At 36.2% G+C, this 21,968-nt stretch overlaps 1 protein-coding gene across 4 annotated transcripts in view; it reads right to left on the minus strand.

The window, feature by feature from the left end:
- TAF4B (TATA-box binding protein associated factor 4b) overlaps positions 1-21,968 on the minus strand; it is a 146,842-nt gene that overhangs the window by 22,687 nt on the left and 102,187 nt on the right. The window lies entirely within an intron of this gene.

The following is a 21,968-nucleotide window of genomic DNA, read 5'->3' on the forward strand; positions in this document are numbered from 1 at the left end:
CATCTGGGTGAAGAACAAAGGGGTCACAGTTCATGTTTGTCATGTGACAAGCCTAAAGGATTCAGGAGAAAGAGCCATATTACAGCTGCCAGCACGGGGTTGAAAAGAAGGTCATTCCAACAGGATGTAGCAGAAGGCCTGAGGCAATGTTATAAATGAAACAAACCTCAAGGGACATTCAGTAACCCAACAGAAATGTCTTTCATAATTCACAACTTTACAAAGGTGATAGCATCCTCTTCTCCCAAACAGTGACACACTTAAGAAAGTCAATCTTTCTTGAACATGGATATATATATATATAGCCTTTTTATTCCTATGCTTACGGTATGAGGATGACTACAGTCTGACTTGTCAGTTTCACAATGACCTGGCCAGAATAATCAGCTAAGCTCTCAATTATCCATGGTTAAGAGAGCGGCTAATGCATGCCTAACTTAAAGCCATTAAAAAAAAACCAGGGCGCCTGGGTGGCTCAGTGGGTTAAAGCCTCTGCCTTCGGCTCGGGTCATGATCCCGGGGTCCTGGGATCGAGCCCCGCATCGGGCTCTCTGCTCAGCGGGGAGCCTGCTTCCTCCTGTCTCTCTGCTTGCCTCTCTGCCTACTTGTGATCTCTGTCTGTCAAATAAATAAATAAAATCTTAAAAAAAAAAAAAAAACACCAAAAACCAAAAACCAAAAATCAACCAAACAAAAAAAAACCAGACCCTGTGACAACGTACTGTTTATTTCTGAAATAGGGTGTTTCCCCAATCATCTTTCTATATGAGGATATTCTTTAACTTGGATTCTTCATGTGGATAAAAAGCAGGTAAAAAGGAAGAGAAAGGTCGAAAAAGATGAAAGAAATAATTCACTTACCAAGTATACAACAAATGTTCTTAAAAATCATAATAAGACCTAAATGTTCATATACTCTACTACTGCTAGGTCAACTAAAGTTGGCCTTCACTACTGTTCAATTGCATTTTGAGGAATTCTTCTAATAAGAAAAAACTGAATATCATAAAGTTACCAATTTCAGAAAAATTGCACCGTTTTAAGAATAACACTAATTAAAAATAACCCATTATCTAAACTTTTATTCCCTCAAGTTAATGGAGTGGGTGCTGTGCCTTTAAAAGTTTGTTTACTTCTTTTTCCACATTTCCTTAAATTCTATTACTGCTATACTAATTGAAAAGCAAATATAACATCTTTATGAGCCCAGGGGCTTCAAGAATCCTGCTAAAGTTCTCAGTGACTCCATATGGGCTTCTGTTTCTAAAAGCTGCCATTCATGGCAACTTAACTTCATGCTAGTTCAAATTTAAAAGTTACCTGGGTTACTGGCCATCTGCTATGGGCAAGGGACTGTGCTAGGCAGCATAAGATATACAGGAGGATTGAACAGTAGTGAGCACCTGTTGTCTCCTCCATAAGCAACCTCACACAAATTACTTAAGTTTTCTGTGCCTCAGTTTTCTAATCTGCAAAATAGAGATAGTAACAGTGATTATCTTGTAGTGTTGTCTTGAGGATTATTTTATTTTTTTTTTTTAAAGATTTTATTTATTTATTTGACAGAGAGAAATCACAAGTAGATGGAGAAGCAGGCAGAGAGAGAGAGAGAGGGAAGCAGGCTCTGTCGAGCAGAGAGCCCGATGCGGGACCCGATCCCAGGACCCTGAGATCATGACCTGAGCCGAAGGCAGCGGCTTAAACCACTGAGCCACCCAGGCGCCCATGTCTTGAGGATTAAATGAGAACAATGCCTGGCACACAATATACATTCTGTAAGTGTTAACCCTTCTTATAATAAATTAAATCATTAGTCAGTTGGGAGGTTTGAAGGTTTATAAACAGGAAATAGTGTAATTCTAGTTCCTGAACTTTTCTGACATCCCCTCGTTAAAACTAATTTTAATAAACTTCCTGCCTATGTCCTATTCTGTTAAGTCCTAACTAACTTAAATAATTTCTCCTACCACCTTTACTTTGTAAAAAGTAGACTAATGGGCATTTCAGGTGTGTGGCAGGTGGACAAAGGATATATCCCAGGACAGGAAATTTTCATCGGCTCCTCCAATCAAATACTGGAGGAGCCTGATGCTCTACAGACCCAACCAAGTTTATCAATATTGTTTCTAGAAGCTAACATCAACTTCTTCCATTCTATTCCCTGGATCAGAAGATTAATAAAACACCAATGTGTCCCTGAATCTTAATAATTAACAAGAAGCAAAAAAAAAATTTTTTTTAATAGGGACAAAGATTCATTACATTTTCAGGCTCTGCACCCGATTTTATCTTAACCCCATATACCATGGCAGCTTGTAAGGTGAGGACTCCAGTCTTATACTTCAGGGAGGAAACAAGGAATGAAGACTGGCTCCAAGAAAAAAAATCAAGTATCTTCTAAGCCCTGGAAGTAAGGATAAATAAAAGGATCCTGGATGCCTGGCCTTGTGTAAGAAGAACACTAAAAACCTGTATTCCAAGGACCTGAGCTTCTAGGCCTTAAGGGCAGCAGAGAGCAAAAAATACTGAGCTTCAGGATTGAGTGCCCTCTGCCGGTCAATGAGAAGAACTTTAGAAGCAACAGAGGGGCTTTTATCACTTTCATTTTCACTCCTTTTATTTCAGAATATTGACAACTCTACATGTTTTCTTCTGCCCTAAAATCCTGTTACTTCTATGTATACATTTCAACAGTCTTTTATAGAAAAAATATCTCTGTCATTAGAAGAAATATATAAAGTTAAGTCTGGTTCTTCTGTGCTAATATGACAATCCCCCTCCTTTATCTCCGAAAGTATTCTCCAAAAGTATCCTTTCTTAAAATCCACACCTCATTATTTAATTTCCTAATAAAGTCTCCAACTTAATGTATCCTAAATTCCTCATGTTTCAAACTGTTAGTCCTCTTTTCTCCTCTTCTTTCTTATTTAAAGAATGGTAATACCAGTCACCTCCAATGCCCAAGCCCGAAAATTGGGCAAAATCATCCTCAACCCCTTTTTCCTCTACATTCCATCTGTCACTTATCAGTTCTACCTCTTAACGATCTCCAAATCATCTGCTTCTTTCTATATTTTCTATATTATCTTTATTTTCTATATTTTCACTGTCATTATCTTTTGCCTAGGTTACCTCAACAACCTTCTTAAGCAAATTCCTTAGCTCCAGTATTAATATTGCTCACACTGGAGTGGAAATGATCTTTCTAAAATAATAATCAGATAACATTGTTTTCCTGCTCAAGATGCTCCAATAGCTAAAAATCTGTAGGACCCTGTCCAAGTATCCAAGCATGACATATGAGTCACCACGAGCATACCAAAGCCTCTCCCCAGTGTCAGCTCTCGTTTTTTTATTCCTGTCCCAAACTACTGAACATGCCACAGAGTACTTTTTTCCTCTGCTCCAAGACAGGTAATTCTTTCCTCCTGAACTCAATCTCTCTATCCCATCCTTGTATCACATCATCTTACCAAGTTCTTTAAAACTCAGCTCAGGTACCTGTTTCCCCAGTGCTACAAATCCAAACTTACACCAGCTCAGGATCAGGTGCAAGTCCTGTGTACTTCAGTAGTACGCTGAATTTCATTTTACTGTCACATGCATTCAGCACAATGCAGCTACCTCTTTAATTTTCTCACTTGCTAGAAGGGAGGGATTTTGGAGCTGTGAATATTTTATACAGCATTTAGCACTTAGCTGGTATGCATTCAATGCTGTAGTATGATTATGTGTCTAGTGCCACTCAGTAACATCACTTGTGTGAATTAACAATAAAAATGAGCCATATTATGGCTTTATAATCAAGATCCTGTGGTCATTCTTAGCTTTAAGCCAAATAAATCTGGGAGAAAATGTAAAGTCCTTTGATGGCCTGTTCCTAAGCATTATTCAGCCTTCTAACAACTTATCTCACCCACTCATCCCCACCAAGCTGCCACCAGATGAATTTGCTCTGAAGGCTATTTTTTTGCCACTCTTTCCAAAAAGAAAATGCTTCAGCCTACCAAATAATATAACACACAAGAACAGAAGATTACCAAATAAATAGTTAAACTCTAAAATGTAGCAACTTTCCTTTTAACACTATAGTTATTTTCTTTAACCTTTAGTTAAGACATTTATAAAGTCCTCTGAAAACTCAAACCATGTCCAAAGATAAATTTTACCTATTACTTTATGAAAACTTCAAAGGACTGCCAGTTAACTTTTTTTTTCTTCTTACAGAACCAGCTTTGATTTTATCCTTGGAGAACCTTAATGTTAAGAAAAGCTACAATAATATCAGTAAAGGTGGTTGTGCCTCACAACTAAAGGTAAATTTACAATATATTTTAGTATGAATAGTAGCTTCATTTAAAACTGGTAATTCTAGTGACACCTGGGTGGCTCAGTCGGTTAAGCATCTGCGTTTGGCTCAGGTCATGATCCCAGGGTGCAGGGATCGAGTCCTGCATTGGGATCCTTGTTCAGCAGGAGCCTACTTCTCCCTCTGCTCACCACTCTCCCTGCTTATGCTCTCTTCCCCTCTCTCTGACAAATAAGTGAAATCTTTTATAAATAAATAAATAAATAAATAAAACAATAAAACAAACTCTGGTAATTCTAGAGTTGGTAAGTTGCATAGGATTGATGGAAAATGATACTACAAAGAAACTAAATTTATAGGAAAAATAAAAAAGCACTACAAGTGGTAAATATAAAAACCATTTTTATTTTCATAAACTATTTAAAAGACTATGACCAAGTAACAACAATGTACTGGAGTTAAAAACATATGTAGAGGGGTGCCTGGGTGGCTCAGTGGGTTAAACCCTCTGCCTTCAGCTCAGGTCATGATCCCAGGGTCCTGGGATCGAGCCCCGTATCAGGTCTCTGCTCAGCAGGAAGCCTGCTTCCCCCCCACTCCACCTGCATCTCTGCCTACTTGTGATCTCTGTCAAATAAATAAATAAAATCTTAAAAAATATATGTTGAAGTAAAAAGGTGATATAATAGCACAAGGATGGAGGGACTTAAGTAACAGAATTATAAAGTTAAAAGATTTTCACATCTTATATGATGTATTAATTAATTAATTTGACATCTTATATGATGTATTAATTTGACATCTTATATGATGTATATGAGTGTAGTCTGTTAAGGATATCTACTATGCCTGTCAATGGATACATACAGCAACCATTAAAAAAAAAAAGAGGAGTATAGTTAAAAGTCAACAGAGGATACAGAACATCACATTAAATACTATATAATTCACTCAAATTATGGAAAGGAGAAACAAAATAACAGAGGGGACAAAAGAAAATAAATGGCCAGATGACAGACCCAAATTCAATCACAGTGTCATTATATTAAATGTAAACAGACTAAACACTTCAAATACATTTTCAGACTGAACACAAATCGCAAACTCAATTATATGCTATTCATAAGAATCAGCTTTAAATAAAGACATGGGCTGAAAGTAAAAGGATAGAAAAAGATAAACCATGCAAATACTAAGGATAATAGTATTTGGTGTGGCTATAATATTAAACAAAATAAGACTTTAAGGAATATTACTAGAAATGAAAATAATTTCACAATGACAAAAGGGGGAAATTCATCAGAAAGACAATGTGTTTATGCCTAATAACCATCAAATAAAAGAAGCAAAGACTGATAAGTAGAAACAGACAAATGTACAACCATAGTTTTAAAAAAAGAAAACAACTTACTAACCTCTCTCAGTAACCCATGTAACAAGGAGCCACAAAAAAACTGATAAGGATATAGAAGACTTATATAGACACTTACTCAATACTAAAGAACACACATTCTTCTCAAGTGCACAGAGAATATTCCCTAAGATACACCACAGGTCTCCAAGATAGGTATCAAAAAATTTAAAAGGATTGAAATCACAGAATATGTTCTCTAACCACAATGAAAACACCAAATATTTAAAATTAACACACTTCTGAAACAGTCTGTATTTCGAAGAAGATACCAAAAAAGGAAACTAGGAAATTTTTTTTTAATATAATGATAATAAAAACACAACATATCCAACATATCAGCTTTTCTATTTTTGCTTCACTCCTACAAACTAACAAATTTATAGCATTAAATGTTTATATTATAATAAAAAAGTATACCCAACCTTCATCTCAACCAAGAAGTGGAAAAAGAAAATATTAAACTCAATGGAAGTAGAAGAAAGGAAATAAAAGGAGTGGAAATCAATAACATAGGAAATAAGACAAATATTTTTTTAAAAAGAAATAAAGCCATAAGTTAGTTTTTGGAGAATATTAATAAAACGCACGAAGCCTTATCTAGACTAATCAGGAAGAAAGAGAATACAAAAATGATCAATATTAGGAATGAAATTAAAGATAACACCACAGACATTAAAAGATAACGAGATACAAAGAATAATTTTAGATGAATGTCTTTAACAACCTAGGCGAATGCAAAAACTCACTGAGAAACACAACTTTCACATATTAAGAAACACAAAAAGAGAAAATCTAGTATTGAGTTTTCTTCACATGGAGAATTTCTGGCTCATGTGGTTTCATTGGTAAATTCAATCAAACATTTAAGGAGGCAATAAGACCTATCTTAGACACTTAAACACTTAAAAAAAAAAAGGTGGGGGGTGGGGGAGAAAGAACACTGGCATAACTCAAACCAAACTAACAAGGACACTACAACAAACTAAAATTACAGGCTATTATCATTCATGAACACAGAAGCAAAAATACTAAACAAAATGAATGAAGAGCAAATAGAATCCAGCAACATGTATAATCAATTTTATATTGTGACCAGTTGGGATTTATTCCAGGATTAAAAAGCTGGCTAAAATTTAAAAACAAATACAAATTACCAAATTAAGAGAATAAAGGAGAAAACTCATATGATAATCAGAAAAATTCAGATAAGCTTTGGCAAAATTCCACACCCACTACTGTAAAAGGTCTCAGCCAACTAGGAAGAGACAAATTTCCTCTATGAAAAACTTACAGCCAAAATCATACTAAAGTTTAAATACTGAGTGCTTTTTCCCTAAGATCAGAACAAGGCAAGGATGTCCACCCTCACCATTTCTATTCCACACAGTACTAGGGATGCTAGTTGGTGTTCTGAGGCGAGAAAAAATAAATAAAAAGCTGTAAGACTGTAAAGAAAGAAGTATTCTATTTTGATTTGTAAACATGATTGTTTAGCAAATCTTTAGGAATTTACACCATAAACTACCAGAAGTGTTAAGTAAATTTAGCAGGCTGGACGATACAAGATTTGCTATAATTAGCAACAAACTGGAAAGCAGCATTTAAAAAATACCATTTCAATAGCATCAAGAAAATAGTATCTATGTACAAATATAATAAAAGACATGGACTTTTAAAAAAAGATATATATAGTAACAAACTGTAAGACAAGAAATAAATTTATTTGTCAGAGAGAAAAAGAGAGAGCATGCAAGAGCACAAGCAGGGGGAGAAACAGGCAGAGGGAGTAGCAGGCTCTCTGCTGAGCAAGGAGCCCAATGTGGGACTTGATACCAGGACCTTGCGATCACGACCTGAACTGAAGGAAGATGCTTAACCAACTGAGCCACCCAGGCATCCCAACATGGAAGAGTTCTAAATAGAAAGCTAAAACATTGCAGAGAAATTAAAGATGATATATATAAATGTAAGGATATACAAAGCTCATATTGCCTCAAGATAGTTAAGATGTCAGTTCTTTGAAAACTGATCTATAGATTCAATACCATCCTAACATACTTATACACATTTTTGTAAAAATGACAAGATGATTCTGAAATTAATATGAAAATGCAAAGGACCCAGAATTGTCAAAAACACTCTTGAAAAAGGACAGAATTGGGGGATTTCGATTAATCGATTTCAAAATTAAGTACAGAAAAACAGATCAACAGAATAAAGTATGAATATGTACTTCTATATACACAGTAAATTGATTTTAAATAGAAGCCACAATAAATGGAGTAAGTCTTTTTTTTTTTTTAAGATTTAATTTATTTATTTGACAGAGAGAGATCACAAGCAGGCAGAGAGGCAGGCAGAGAGAGAGGAGGAAGCAGGCTCCCTGCTGAGCAGAGAGCCCGATGCGGGCCTCGATCCCAGGACCCTGAGATCATGACCTGAGCCGAAGGCAGCGGCTTAACCCACTGAGCCACCCAGGCGCCCTAGAGTAAGTCTTTTTAATAAATGGGATGGAGTAACAAGATACCTGTATATTAAAATTAATTGGCCTGAATCCCTAACTTCAGATCAGACATAAAAATTAGAAGATCAAACACTTAAAATGTAAAATATAAAGATTCTAAGAAAAAAAATCTTCAAAATCATGGGTACACAAAATTTTTTTAGGCTATACAAAGCAGTGATTATAAAAGAAAAAAATTATAAATTACACTTCATCAAAGTTAAAACCTCCTGTTCTTCCCAAAGACACCATCATGAAAATAAAAGTACACTGCTAAAGGGAGTGTGAAATGGCACAACCACTTGAAAAACTTTAAAGTTCCTTATAAAATTAAACCTACATCCATCTTAGGATTCAGCAGTTGCATTCCTAAGTATTTATCTAAGAGAAATAAAACCATATGTCCACAAAATGACTTTTACAGGGATGCTGATCGCCACTGTATTTGTACTTGCCAAAAAATTACAAAGAGCCCAAGTATCCAATGAATAAACAAATTATGGAGCATTTACACGACGGAATACTACTCAACCCTAAAAAGCTGGCATGTGCAATGTGAATAAATTTCAAAAACATGTAATGCAGAGTGAAAATTTAAAAACAAAAAAGTAGGGGCGCCTGGGTGGCTCAGTGGATTAAAGCCTCTACCTTTGGCTCAGGTCATGATCCCAGGGTCCTGGGATGGATCTCCGCATCGGGCTCTCTGCTCAGAGGGGAGCTTGCTTCCCCTTCTCTCTCTCTCTGCCTCTCTGCCTACTTGTGATCTATAATAATGATACAGATAATGAATTCTGTTATGCTGTCTGTCAAATAAATAAATTTTTAAAAAAAGTACACTGCCATATGATTCCCAATTACACAAAATTCTAAAACAGGCAAGACTAAGCTATAGTAACAGAAATTGGAGCAGTGACTGTGAATAAAAGGTTGGATGGCAGTGGTAATGACTGAAAAGACATGACAGAACTTTCTGAAGTCATAAAAATATTTTGTATCTTGATTTAGGATGGTGGTTATAATTAAAACCAGCACTACTTACTGAAGTAAGTTACACCTTGATCTTAAACCAAGTAAAGTTCCTTGGAAGTTTTAAAAGTCATCCCTCCTTCAGACTTCCCCCAAAGGAGATGGAAAGGAGAAGGGAGTTGAGGGAAATTGGAAGGGTAGGTGAACCATGAGAGACTATGGACTCTGAAAAACAATCTGAGAGTTTTGAAGGGGCAGGGGTTGGGAGGTTGGGGGAACCAGGTGATGGGTATTAGAGAGGGCACGGATTGCATGAAGCACTGGGGGTGGTGCAAAAACAATGAATACTGTTACGCTGAAAAGAAATAAAAAATTTATAAAAAAAAAAAAAAGGACTATGGTTACTCCCCCACTGTCTAGTGTGCTTTGGTATAAAAGTTTGAGAGGTACTGTGATGTTAGAATTCTATCCTCACAAATATTATGACAGGTACAGAGAATGTAGACAAAGAAATGTTTATTCTAACATTATGTGGGAAGTTGTTTGTAAATTAAAAAAATTACCCAGAATATACTGTAAGACTCTAGAATATATTCACCTCAAGAAATTTTAAGTATTATTGAAGTGCTTGAAAAATTTAAGTGTCACATGAAAAAATGTTCATCATCACTAGCCATCAGGGAGATTCAAATTAAAACCACATTGAGATATCACCTTACACCAGTTAGAATGGCCAAAATTAACAAGACAGGAAACAACATGTGTTGGAGGGGATGTGGAGAAAGGGGAACCCTCTTCCACTGTTGGTGGGATTGCAAGTTGGTGCAGCCTCTTTGGAGAACAGTGTGGAGATTCCTCAAGAAATTAAAAACAGAACTTCCCTATGACCCTGCCATTGCACTCCTGGGTATTTACCCTAAAGATACAGATGTAGTGAAAAGAAGGGCCATCTGTACCCCAATGTTTATAGCAGCAATGGCAACGGTCACCGAATTGTGGAAAGAACCAAGATGCCCTTCAACGGACGAATGGATAAGGAAGATGTGGTCCATATACACTATGGAGTATTATGCCTCCATCAGAAAGGATGACTACCCAACTTCTATAGCAACATGGACGGGACTGGAAGAGATTATGCTGAGTGAAATAAGTCAAGCAGAGAGAGTCAATTATCATATGGTTTCACTTATTTGTGGAGCATAACAAATAGCATGGAGGACATGGGGAGTTAGAGAGAAGGGAGTTGGGGGAAATTGGAAGGGGAGGTGAACCATGAGAGACTATGGACTCTGAAAAACAATCTGAGGGGTTCGAAGCAGCGGGGGGTGGGAGGTTGGGGGAACCAGGTGGTGGGTATTAGAGAGGGCACGGATTGCATGGAGCACTGGGTGTGGTGAAAAAATAATGAATTCTGTTATGCTGAAAATAAATAAAAAATAAATTAAAAAAAAAAAGAACACTCCGAAAAAAAAAAATTTAAGTTTCAGCATTTCTCAATGGGGATGTTATTAGAATTCTGAGTAAGTCTGACTGGGCGGATCTGCCTCTCATATTGCATAATGTTTAGTATCACTGGCACCCTGCCACTAAATGCTAGTAGCACAGTCCTAACTCTTGAGTGACTGTCAGAACAACAATATTCCACACATTTCTAAGCACTCCACAGGAGTAGGTACTGTCCTCAGTTGAGAATCACTAGTCTACAAGCTAATGGCTAAAAGCATATGCAAGCAGCATGAAAAATCATCCACTTAATAGACTTAATCTACCATACCATTTTAATTCCAAAGCTGATAATTTAACTAATGACTACCTTTACTTAATCTCCAAAAGAAAAAAAAGTTCATGCTTTTATGTGTTATATATAAGAACCAACTTGGGAGAATAAAGAACAACTGATTCTGTTGAAATCTCTAATTAAGGAAACCAAACACAACCACTGACAACACTGTCAATAGTAACAAACTGTAAGACAAAGAAATAACATTAGAAACCAAACTACTAAATGGATTGATAAATCCAGAAGATGATTCAGCCTGGTCAGAACCCTACAAATGGCCCATGAATATGCAACCTCAGACTTAGAAAAAAAAAAAAAATAAGGATACTCCCAAGGTATTCTTTGTGGCAGAAAATTATCAAACATTCTAAGCTAAGTCAGGCAAATATTAACTAATTTGCTTTATAGTTTCAATATTCAAACTTGCTTTTCATCTTGTAATCAAAACACAACATAATCATTTAATGACAAGAAAGGTTTGTTAGGATACTATCATTTTACTGACATATGTGAATTCAAGAATGGATACTGAGAACAAGACTAAACCTAGAAAATGGATATAAGGCCACCTATATGCCCAGTACTAAGAAGAGAAAGATTAATTAAATGCCACATGGTCCTATAACAAGAGACTGAAATAGTGATTAAAATTCTCTCTGGGGTTCAGGCATTTAAGTGTCTTAACTCTTGATTTCGGTTCAGAACATAATCTGTTTTGTGAGATCAAGGTCTGTGATGGGCTCTGCACTGGAATGTAGAGACTACTTAAGATTCTCTCTCTCCTTCCCTCTCTGCTGCTCCCCTCCGCCATGGAAGTACTACTCAAAATGAACTATAATGTTATCTGTATCAAAATTCCAGCTACCTTTTTTGCAAGCATTGAAAAAATGATCCTAAAATACACATGTAAATGTAAGGGACCCAGCATAGCCAAAACATCTTGAAAACAAAGAATCAAGTTGGAAAAATCACTTCTGATTTCAAAACTTACTGCAGAACTATAGTAATCAAGACACTGTGGTATTTGTATAAGGGCAGAACAGACACACAGACCAACAGAATAGAGTCCAGAAATAAGCCCATACATCTATGATTAATTTATTTTCAACAAGGGTACTAAGACTAGTCAATGGGAAAGGAAAGTCTTTTAAAAAAACCTGTGCCAGGGACAACTGGCTATCTACATGCAAAAGAATGAATTTTAATCTATCTCATACCACATACAAAAATGAACTCAGAAAGGATCAAAAATGTAAATAAATATAAGAGCTAAAACTGTAACACTCTTAGATACAAATCTTGTGGCACTGGGTTAGGCAATGCTTTCTTGGATATGGCACCTACAGCAAAATCAAGAAAAGAAAAGGGTTGACTGGACTTCATTCCTACAAAGTAAATATACAAATGACCAACAGGGACATGAAAAGATGTCCAACATTATTAGTCATTAGAGAATTACAAAATAAAACCATAATGAGATACCACTTCACACCCACTGAAATGACTATTAAAAAAATCCAAAACCAAAACCAGACAATAACTGTTGACCATTATGTGGAGAAATTGGAACCTTTATTCATTGCCAGTAGGAATGTAAAATGGTACAGCCGCTATGCAAGGTGGTTTGACAGTTTCTCAAAAAGTCAGAGAGTTACCATATGACCCAGCAATTCCATTCCTAGAAATAAAACTTGGAATATGAATGTTCATAACAGCATTATTTATAATAACCAAGTATATAAACAATCAATCAGCTGTGAGCAGATAAACAAAATGTGGCATATCCACGCAATTTATGGATAATGGAATATTACTCGGCCATATATAGGAATGAAGTACTGATAACATGCTACAACTTGGATGGACCTTGCACACATCATGTGAAGTCAAAGAAGTTAGACACAAAAGGCCACATATTATATAATTCCATTTATATGAATGACCAGAATAGGTAAATCCATAAAGACAGAAAGCAGATCAATGGTTGCAAGGGGCTGGGAGGGAGTGCCTGCTGATGGCTATGGAGATACTTTTTGAAGTGATGAAAATGTTCTGGGATTAAATAATGGAGATAGTTGCATAGCCATGGGAATATACTAAAAACTACTGAACTGTTTACTTTAAAATGTTGAATTTTATGGTATGTGAATTATATCTGAAAGACTGGCAGTCTGATAAGTCAAACAAACAAATTCAAATAAACATTTTGAAAGCAACTTATACTTACTGTTTTCAATACTCTGGAATTCTTAGGGAAAATGCACAAACAGGAATTCAACAATGTACTCTAAATGTTATCAGAAAGAACTGCTGCAGTGTCTAAGGCAGATATATTGCTTTCCAGGTAAACCTGGGTTTTCACTGTGACATTTATTGACAATCTGAACATCTACTTTGGGAAAATTTCACAGAGAAATTAACTGTCATTTAAACTATGGGGGACGCCTGGGTGGCTCAGTTGGTTGGACGACTGCCTTCGGCTCAGGTCATGATCCCGGAGTCCTGGGATCGAGTCCCGCATCAAGGCGCCCAGCTCCATGGGGAGTCTGCTTCTCCCTCTGACCTTCTCCTCGCTCATGCTCTTTCTCACTGTCTCTCTCTCAAATAAATAAATTAAAAAAAAAAAAAAAGATTTAAACTATGGAAAGATAAGCTTAGCAAAGGAATCACCAACCACTTTTCCCACAAACATTAGTTTGTTGTTAATTAGCACTCATCTATCACTTTGGAAAACCCTCGAAGGCCTGTATTTACTACAGGCAGCCCGACATCACAGAGGCGATTCTTGCTCTTCACTAAAACTGGAGCCAAACAGCTGATACAAGGCTAAGACAAAGAGCTACTAATACATTAGAGAATAAGCATAACAGTATAACTGGTCATGTGAGAATACTACAGTTTAAGAAATCTGAGGAGAACAACCACTAAGCTAAATTACAGAAGCGGCATGCATAAGGACATGCTTTCAAAAACTTCTTCTTAGAAGCCTGACAACTTACAGGAATCATCTTAAGGCTTGATAAGTTAAAAAAATAATCTTTCTTAGCATAAACCCATTATTATGCTAACTATAAATAAAGTGCTTTGAAGGAAAAAAAAAACGCTTATAAAGCCTCAAATATTACATATAAAACATCACGAAAACACTATTTTTGCCCCCAGGGAGGAATGGTGAGCAAAATACTTAATGGAACAGAGGAATGTAACAATAAAAACACTTGAGGAGAAGAAATGGGAATCTTAAAGATTTACCAACAACTCTTCCCAGATAATTTGTTATTTTATATACATTATACTAATTTCCAATTTAAACACAAGTATCCATGGCCAACTGCCAAAAGGCCCACCATGTTAACAAGGTTCATCATTGGTGTCCTGCCATGTTCAGTTATAAGGCAGAATAGGCCAGACGAGCATATATACAGCACAGCTGCCATAAAAAAAACTACCTTTTTCAGACTATAAATTTCAAGTAGGATGAGACCTAGTTCTATTCTTCTCACCACTGTACCTAGCACAGTTGGGTGAATGAATAAATGAGTAAGTGAATACAAACGCCATTTCTTCCAAAGAGAGAATAGAAAGGGCTTTGATTAACCAAAAGCAAAGAGGTAACTAATGGCATTAAGCTTTGAAAATATCAGGGGTGCCTGGGTAGCTCAGTTGGGTAAGCATTTTCCTTCGAATCAGGTCATGATCCCCAGTGCTGGGATCAAACCCCACGTTGGGCTCCTTGCTCAGTGGAGAGTCTGTTTTCCCTCTATTCCTTCCCTGCCCCTTCTCTCTCAAATAAATAAAATCTTTTTAAAAAAAGGTTTTAAAATAACAATATCCAGTACTGACTGAGATACTAATAAATACACACTTTCAGGGGCGCCTGGGTGGCTCAGTGGGTTAAGCTGCTGCCTTCGGCTCAGGTCATGATCTCGGGGTCCTGGGATAGAGTCCTGCATCGGGCTCTCTGCTCAGCGGGGAGCCTGCTTCCTCCTCTCTCTCTCTCTGCCTGCCTCTCTGCCTACTTTGTGATCTCTCTCTGTCAAATAAATAAATAAATAATCTTTAAAAAAAAATTTAAAAAGAAAAAAAAGAAATACACACTTTCATATACTGTTGGTAGAAATATAAACTAGTTCAATTTTGGCAGACAGCATAGCAGTAAACATTTAAAAGGAATTTTAATAATAAATATCTCATTTGACCTTGCAACTCTTATTCTGGAAAACAAAACCCATGGGGCACCTGGGTGGCTCAGTAGGTTAAGTGTCTGCCTTCAACACAGGTCATGATCCCACGGTCCTGGGACTGAGCCCCACTTTGGGCTCTCTGTCAGACGGGAGTCTGCTTCTCCCTCTTCCTCTGCTCCTCCCTGTTGCTTGTACTCTCACCCTTTCTCTCTCTCAAATAAGTAAATAAATAAAATCTTAAAAAGAAAAGAAAAATCCATTCTAGCATTCTCATCTCCTTAAACCTTTGGATAATTTCCTCTACAGTATATAAATAAAGCTCTAGGATCTATCTTAATTTTACTTAGTTGAGGTCACCTTTTAGTGTAGTCTTCAGTCAACCAGTCAAGCAAACTGTTAGAACCACTCACAGCCCTCTCACTTAATACTTTGTCTGGAATCCTTGCTTAGTGAGGCCTTACCAGTAAATTCAGCCTGATACAATTTTATATTCCTTTCCCTCTATTCCATTCCCACTCTCCAGGTAACTGCAGGCAAAATCATTCACACTTCTAATGGGTAACATCTAGTAGGTAGGTACCTCATACTCTGGGAGCTGTTGGAATTTAAGTGGGGTTACAGAGGTATAAAAGCAATTAGAAGTGGTGAGAGTTAGGTCCTGAAGAAGATCAGCAGTCTCTTAAAAGGCAACAACCTTAAGAGAAGGCATTACAGATTTCCCAGGAGACCAACCTCCCTCAAACAGGGATAGGACTGATAAAGGTGGATAGGCAGATTAAGGAATCCAAGTACTCAGCTTCACTGGAATCTGTCCATATTTCCCACCCCATTTTTCAGTTTTCCATTCTTTCCCAACGTAACCTTAACACAAGAGACACAAAACTAGAAACTCAATTTGTATCGTAACTCAGCCACCTGCAGGATTAGACTTTGGGTTTAGTTTTCAGAAATCGCTGCCTTTGGCTACAAGAGATAAGGGTTTCTTTTAGAGGAATCACAGAGGCTTTCACTCCCTTATGTGGATTTTGAGCTCAGAATCCAAAGCCTTTTCCTTCCCTTAAGTTCCCCAGTGTACTTTGAAGGGCCCATTATTCTTATTTTCATGTTAAAACTTTCTGTGGCAGTAAATACTTGGTCTCCCAAAGCCTTACCTTCTATGGGCACTCGATTACTAGTGTAAAACAGCTGATAAAGTAACTGTTTCGCTACAGCTTGCGTGGATCACTGGTGTCTCCTTTGTCACTTGAAACCGGGCCATTAATGCTTTTAAATCTAATTAGAACAGAAAACCCATTTTGGAAAACCTAGAGCAAATTTAGGAACCCATCATTATATTACCATTCCTCTACAACTAAATATGATACAGATGTCTGTATCAGTCAGCATTTGAACAGAGAACACTAGGAATGATATAGAATATGGCATTTATAATGGAGAACTGGCCCTAAGTAATTATGAACCTGATCGGTTTATATCCAGCTGTTGACTTTGGTGCTGGGCCTGGCCCAGAGTTTAGAGAAGCCAACAGAGAGGATATGGGGGAAGATGGGGAGCCCTGAGGTTCTCCCATGCCAAGAACGTTTGTTAGCTGCAGTAGCTCCCAGTGTCCCCACACTGACCTTCTGAGAATTAAGAATATGGCTGCAGTTTCCTTTCCACCTTGCAAAATAAAAACACCCCATTGCTCACAGTAACTGGGAGCCATGCAAGAAAAGGAATTCTGGGAAATGTAGCTCAGCTTAGCAAATCAGACAGAACACAAATCCACCATACCATCTTTGTCTTTTTAAAATTCTAACCCTTCTATCATTGTTTATTTCTGCTCTCATACTTTCAATTTCCAAAGGTCTCATTTATTTCCAGTCATTGTTAAAAACAGCTTTCTATTCTTGTTCCATGGTTGTAATACATTCTGCTGCTTTTAAATTTTTTTTCCAGTTTCCTACTGCTTCGTGCCTTTTTTTTAATCTTATGTAAGAGATTTCCCTTACATATCTGGTTATCCTTGCCAACATGTTCGTATTTAAAAGGCACTTAACTATGAATATTTAAGGCCTCTTCTTTTGGTTAGTTACTTTTTTTCAGAAAGAATGCCTCTAGTCTGTAGTCAATTTCAACTACTAAATACTCTTACTGCTGTTTTCTACTCTCATCTATAGTCTTGTGTATTTATGATGTTTGCACTCCTTTATTAACATTTAAGGTGAATTTGGGAAGAAGGAAAGATAAACCATAATGTGCAATTCAACATATTTCATAGGAAGTTCCTGAACATAGCTGACAAAGAGTCAAACTTTAAATCCCTGGAAAATTTAAAAGATTTGACTATTTAAAAAAAAAGATTTGACTACAATTTAGATTTATGTTTAAGTTATTTATGAAAAAGTGTCGGATCTATTTATAGAAGTGTGAACTAAAGATCTCAGAATATAAGGAGCTGCTTCTTTATCTTAAGTAATAACGTACTCTAAATTCCAGTGAATCTACATGTTATTTATAGAAAATGTTAGATGACAATAAGTATGTTTAAATCTCTGGGACACTGGGGTGGCTCAGTCAGGTAAGCATCTCCCTTCGGCTCAGGTCATGATCTCAGGTCCTGGTATCAAGCCCCGCCATCAGGCTCCCTGCTAAGCAGGGTGTCCGCTTCTTCCTCCCCCGCCACCCCGCCCGCCTGCTGCTCCCCTGCCTGCACTCTCTCTCACATGCTCTCTCTCTCTAGCAAATGAAGAAATAAAATCTTTAAAACCAATCAATCAATTAATCTCTACTAAGTCAGCTATAATCGATAACAATGCTTCAGAAAGTTATGGGTCCCCTGTAGCCTGGCAGAAAAAGAAGCAGGTAAAGAACAGCACTATCTGTGTCCCCAAGAGCATAAAGATTAAAGCTGTGCCCTTTCACATCAATAACGTCGATTTTTATTTCAATCAAATTTTCTAATTTATTGCTAACCAAATTTTCATAAAAGTCCTTTCTCTTCTTACTCCAAGAGTTAAAATCTTACAGGGTAGGACTCTAGCCTGCTTCTAGACAGAAAGAGCATATGTAATTCACTTGATAATTTTTTTCATTCTGGTTAGCAAATGAACTCTATTTTAAGCAACATATACCAGACACATCAATACTGTAAGCACCAGGTAGCTGATCTGGTACTGTAACCACTTAATTTCAAAAGAAATATCAGCATGGGGTAACTGGGTGATGGACACTGAAGAGGGCACGTTGATGTAATGAGCACTGGGTGTTACTTTCCTAGCTCCAAAGTAGCTTTTATGTATAAAGATGCGATTTTTTAGATATATTATGAAGTCAAAATAACACCTATCTTTATATTAAACAAAAATTAAGAAATATCATTATGAATGTTGGATGATTAATAAGCTCCATGAACTATCTGAAAATATTGCTAGTAGGAAAAAAGATCCTTTCTAGCCCAAGTACCTAAAATTAACACAGGAAATAAAGTTATTCTATGTTTTAATATTATAATATTATATTAATATTATAATTTATTATAATATTATAAGTTTTAATATTCCCAAGGACCACAAACAGATCACCTAAACAATATACATAAGTAATAAAAATATGGGGACGCCTGGGTGGCTCAGTTGGTTAAGCAGCTGCCTTCAGCTCAGGTCATGATCCCAGCGTCCTGGGATGGAGTCCCGCATCGGGCTCCTTGCTTGGCGGGGAGCCTGCTTCTCCCTCTGCCTCTACCTGCCACTCTGTCTGCCTGTGCTCACTCTTGCTCCTCTCTGACAAATAAATAAATAAAATATTTTTAAAAAATTTAATTAAAAAAATATGCAAACACTCTATATCTTAAAGTAGGTCCTAATTTACTGTATAAGTATCTGTACAGCCTGTTATTAATTTAAAAGTTAATATATATGTAAATCAAATCAGAGCTGTAAATTAAGGACAAATTCAAATACTCCCAAGTAGTAAATTTTAACTATTTTCTTTTCTTCTTAATGTGAATAGGTTTATGGTACAAATATTTGATCCAAAATGTATTTGGTACTTGTTGCTTTTTGCTATGGTAATACAAGGAGACAGCAGCTGATGCTATTCAACTTTTTTAAGACTTCTGAGAGTATCAAATATAAATCTATTAGAGGCCAGTTTAATATACAAGTTGCACAAATAGAAAGACCTTTTAAGGGTAAGAGGCATTTTCCCTTTATTTTACATAAGAAAAAATACTAAAGGACAAAAGTCTAAAACTAATTTCTCCAAATTTATTATTATTGTTGATTTATTATCAAAAAATGGTAATCTATAAGTACAAAGGTAGTAAGCTTAGTTTTCTGAATTTTTAGTGGACAAAACAATCGCATTTGAATTAAGAAGTTGCTCTTTAAAGAACCAGACTCACTCCCCTCTGGAATTATATGCTTATTCTTATTCGAATAAGATTTATTTACTTTTATTTTATTTATTAATTTAAAACTAACAGGTAAGATTTCAGGTTCCCATCTATAAAGAAAGACAAAAAGGAAAGCCTCAGCTTCCAAGGTATAGAATATTAAAAATATAAATGTTTCATAAGCCATTTTTGTGTTATTTGTGAGGGAGTAAAACAAATGAATAAAAGGTTTTAAATAACCCCGATTAGGGAGCCTGGTGGCTCAGTCAGTTAAGCATCTGCCTTCAGCTTGGGTCATATTCCGAGGGTCCTGGGATTGGGCCCTATGTCTGGCTCCAGCTCTGCAAAGAGTCTTTTCCCTCTCCCTCTCTCCCTTGCTCGTGCTCTCTCTCTTGCCCATGCTCTCTCACCATGCTCTCCCCTATGCTCTCTCTCACATAAATAAAATCTTCAAAACAAACAAACAAACAAATAAACAATCCCAATTGATGCTATTTAAGTTACTGGAAGGGCAAACACATCAGCAATAAATATCAGAAGAACATACAATATGGTCTTCTCCTGTTTCACATTTTTAAAAGAAAATTGCTTTTAAAGTTAAAAACACTACAAATAGATAGAAATCAAAAAAATGAAAGTAGTCTTTAGCTAATTTCAAAATAAGGATCTAAATAAATACTAAAACATCATTAACTCATTAAAATGGATATTTTCAATTTAAGTTAGCATTACTTCAAGTACTGGCTGTTATATATTACAGTAAAATTTGACAACTACCTAAACTTGAAGTCCAAGAAATACAGGGGAAAATATACATACTCAAATTCTCAAAACTAAAAAAGCACCAAGCAAACAGATTATTCAATATATCTATATCTAAGGATATATCTGAGATTTAAAAGTTAATAATTTTACATTTTAATGCCAATAAATAAATCATATAAACTGGGTTTATCTGTTTGAACACCAAAAGTACATTTTCCCCTGACCCTTAACCTGGGACCTTTCTCAGATTCAAACATAGAAGAAAAGAAAAAGACACTTAAAAATCTCTGAAGACTGGGGAGTCATGGGATCGAGTCCCACATCGGGCTCCCTGCTCAGCAGGAAGTCTGCTTCTCCCTCTGCCTTTCACCCTGCTTGTGCTCTCTCTTGCTTGCTCTCTCTCTCGAATAAATTAAAAAAATCTCTAAAAATAAAAGAAAATAAGATAAAATAAAGTAACCTGAAAGACAAAAAACTTACCTGAGGGAGGTGGTGCAGATATAAATAAAGACTGGGAATAAATTGATAGTAGGTATAACAGGGTGGTAGGTATATGGAGATTCATTATACTACTCTATCATTGTGCGTTTCGATTTTAATAAAAAGTTATTCCTACCATGCACAGCCTTTAAACCAGGAATTCCATTTTTAGAATTTAGCCTATAGTTACATTGGACAAACATAACAATGTCAGTATAAGAACGTTCTGCAAAAAAGCCTAAATTTCCATTAAAGGATAGGTTGATAAATTGTGTTTATCTAAACATAGTAATGTCCTATATCTTTAAAAATTATGGAGGTCAATGAGGGAGATTATGGAAAAAGATCCAGGAAAAAAGAAAAACATCAAGGGCAGAACAAGAACTCTAGTTTGAACATGTTTAAGTAAACAAAATCAAACGTGGATTTATGAACACCCGTGAGATACATGTCCATATTCATGACAAATTTTTGGATGGCTATTTCAAAATCTTAATAATGTATATGTCTGGTTGGGCAGGAGATGGGGAACCAGAAATCTGTGAGAAGGAAACATTTATTTTTCAAACATTTTTTTATACTGTGATTTTTGGTGAGGGGCATGTGAACACATTATATTCACTACATTTATAATGAAAAATAACTGATTTTTTAAATCCTTTTTCTACCGAGATGATTGTCATTCATTTAAGAACGGTCTGTGTTCAGGGTCAGTGCTAGGGAGGAGCTTGTCTCAAGCAAAACAGATGAGCCGTGACACTCTTACTGCTGATCCTATCTCGGGGCCCTTACTGTACCTCTATCTCACCCTGATGACTGATCGATAAATGCACCATTACATCAAATATTTGTTCTAAAGACGTAAGTAAGATCCTTCCTTGGTGCGAGTCAAACAATTAACAATTTTTAATGAGTATATAAGTGCCTGGTTCTGTGGGGGAATACAAATGAATAGGATTATAGTCTTGCTCAAATGTTTAAAATCTTACAAAAAAAAAATATGCATCCTATGTGGAACAGAGACTAATTTGCCATGCAAACACATTATGCATTAAGACAAGAAGAAGTCAATGAGGAAATGAATAGTGGTTCGTTCATGCAGGAAATAAAGAGGGCAGATCTGATCTTAAGAGATGAGCTAGATTTAGATATAGAGCAGAAACAGAATTACGTAAGTCACTGAAAAGAATGT

This window comes from Mustela erminea, chromosome 13, assembly GCF_009829155.1.
Source record: "Mustela erminea isolate mMusErm1 chromosome 13, mMusErm1.Pri, whole genome shotgun sequence".
Lineage (NCBI taxonomy): Eukaryota > Metazoa > Chordata > Mammalia > Carnivora > Mustelidae > Mustela > Mustela erminea.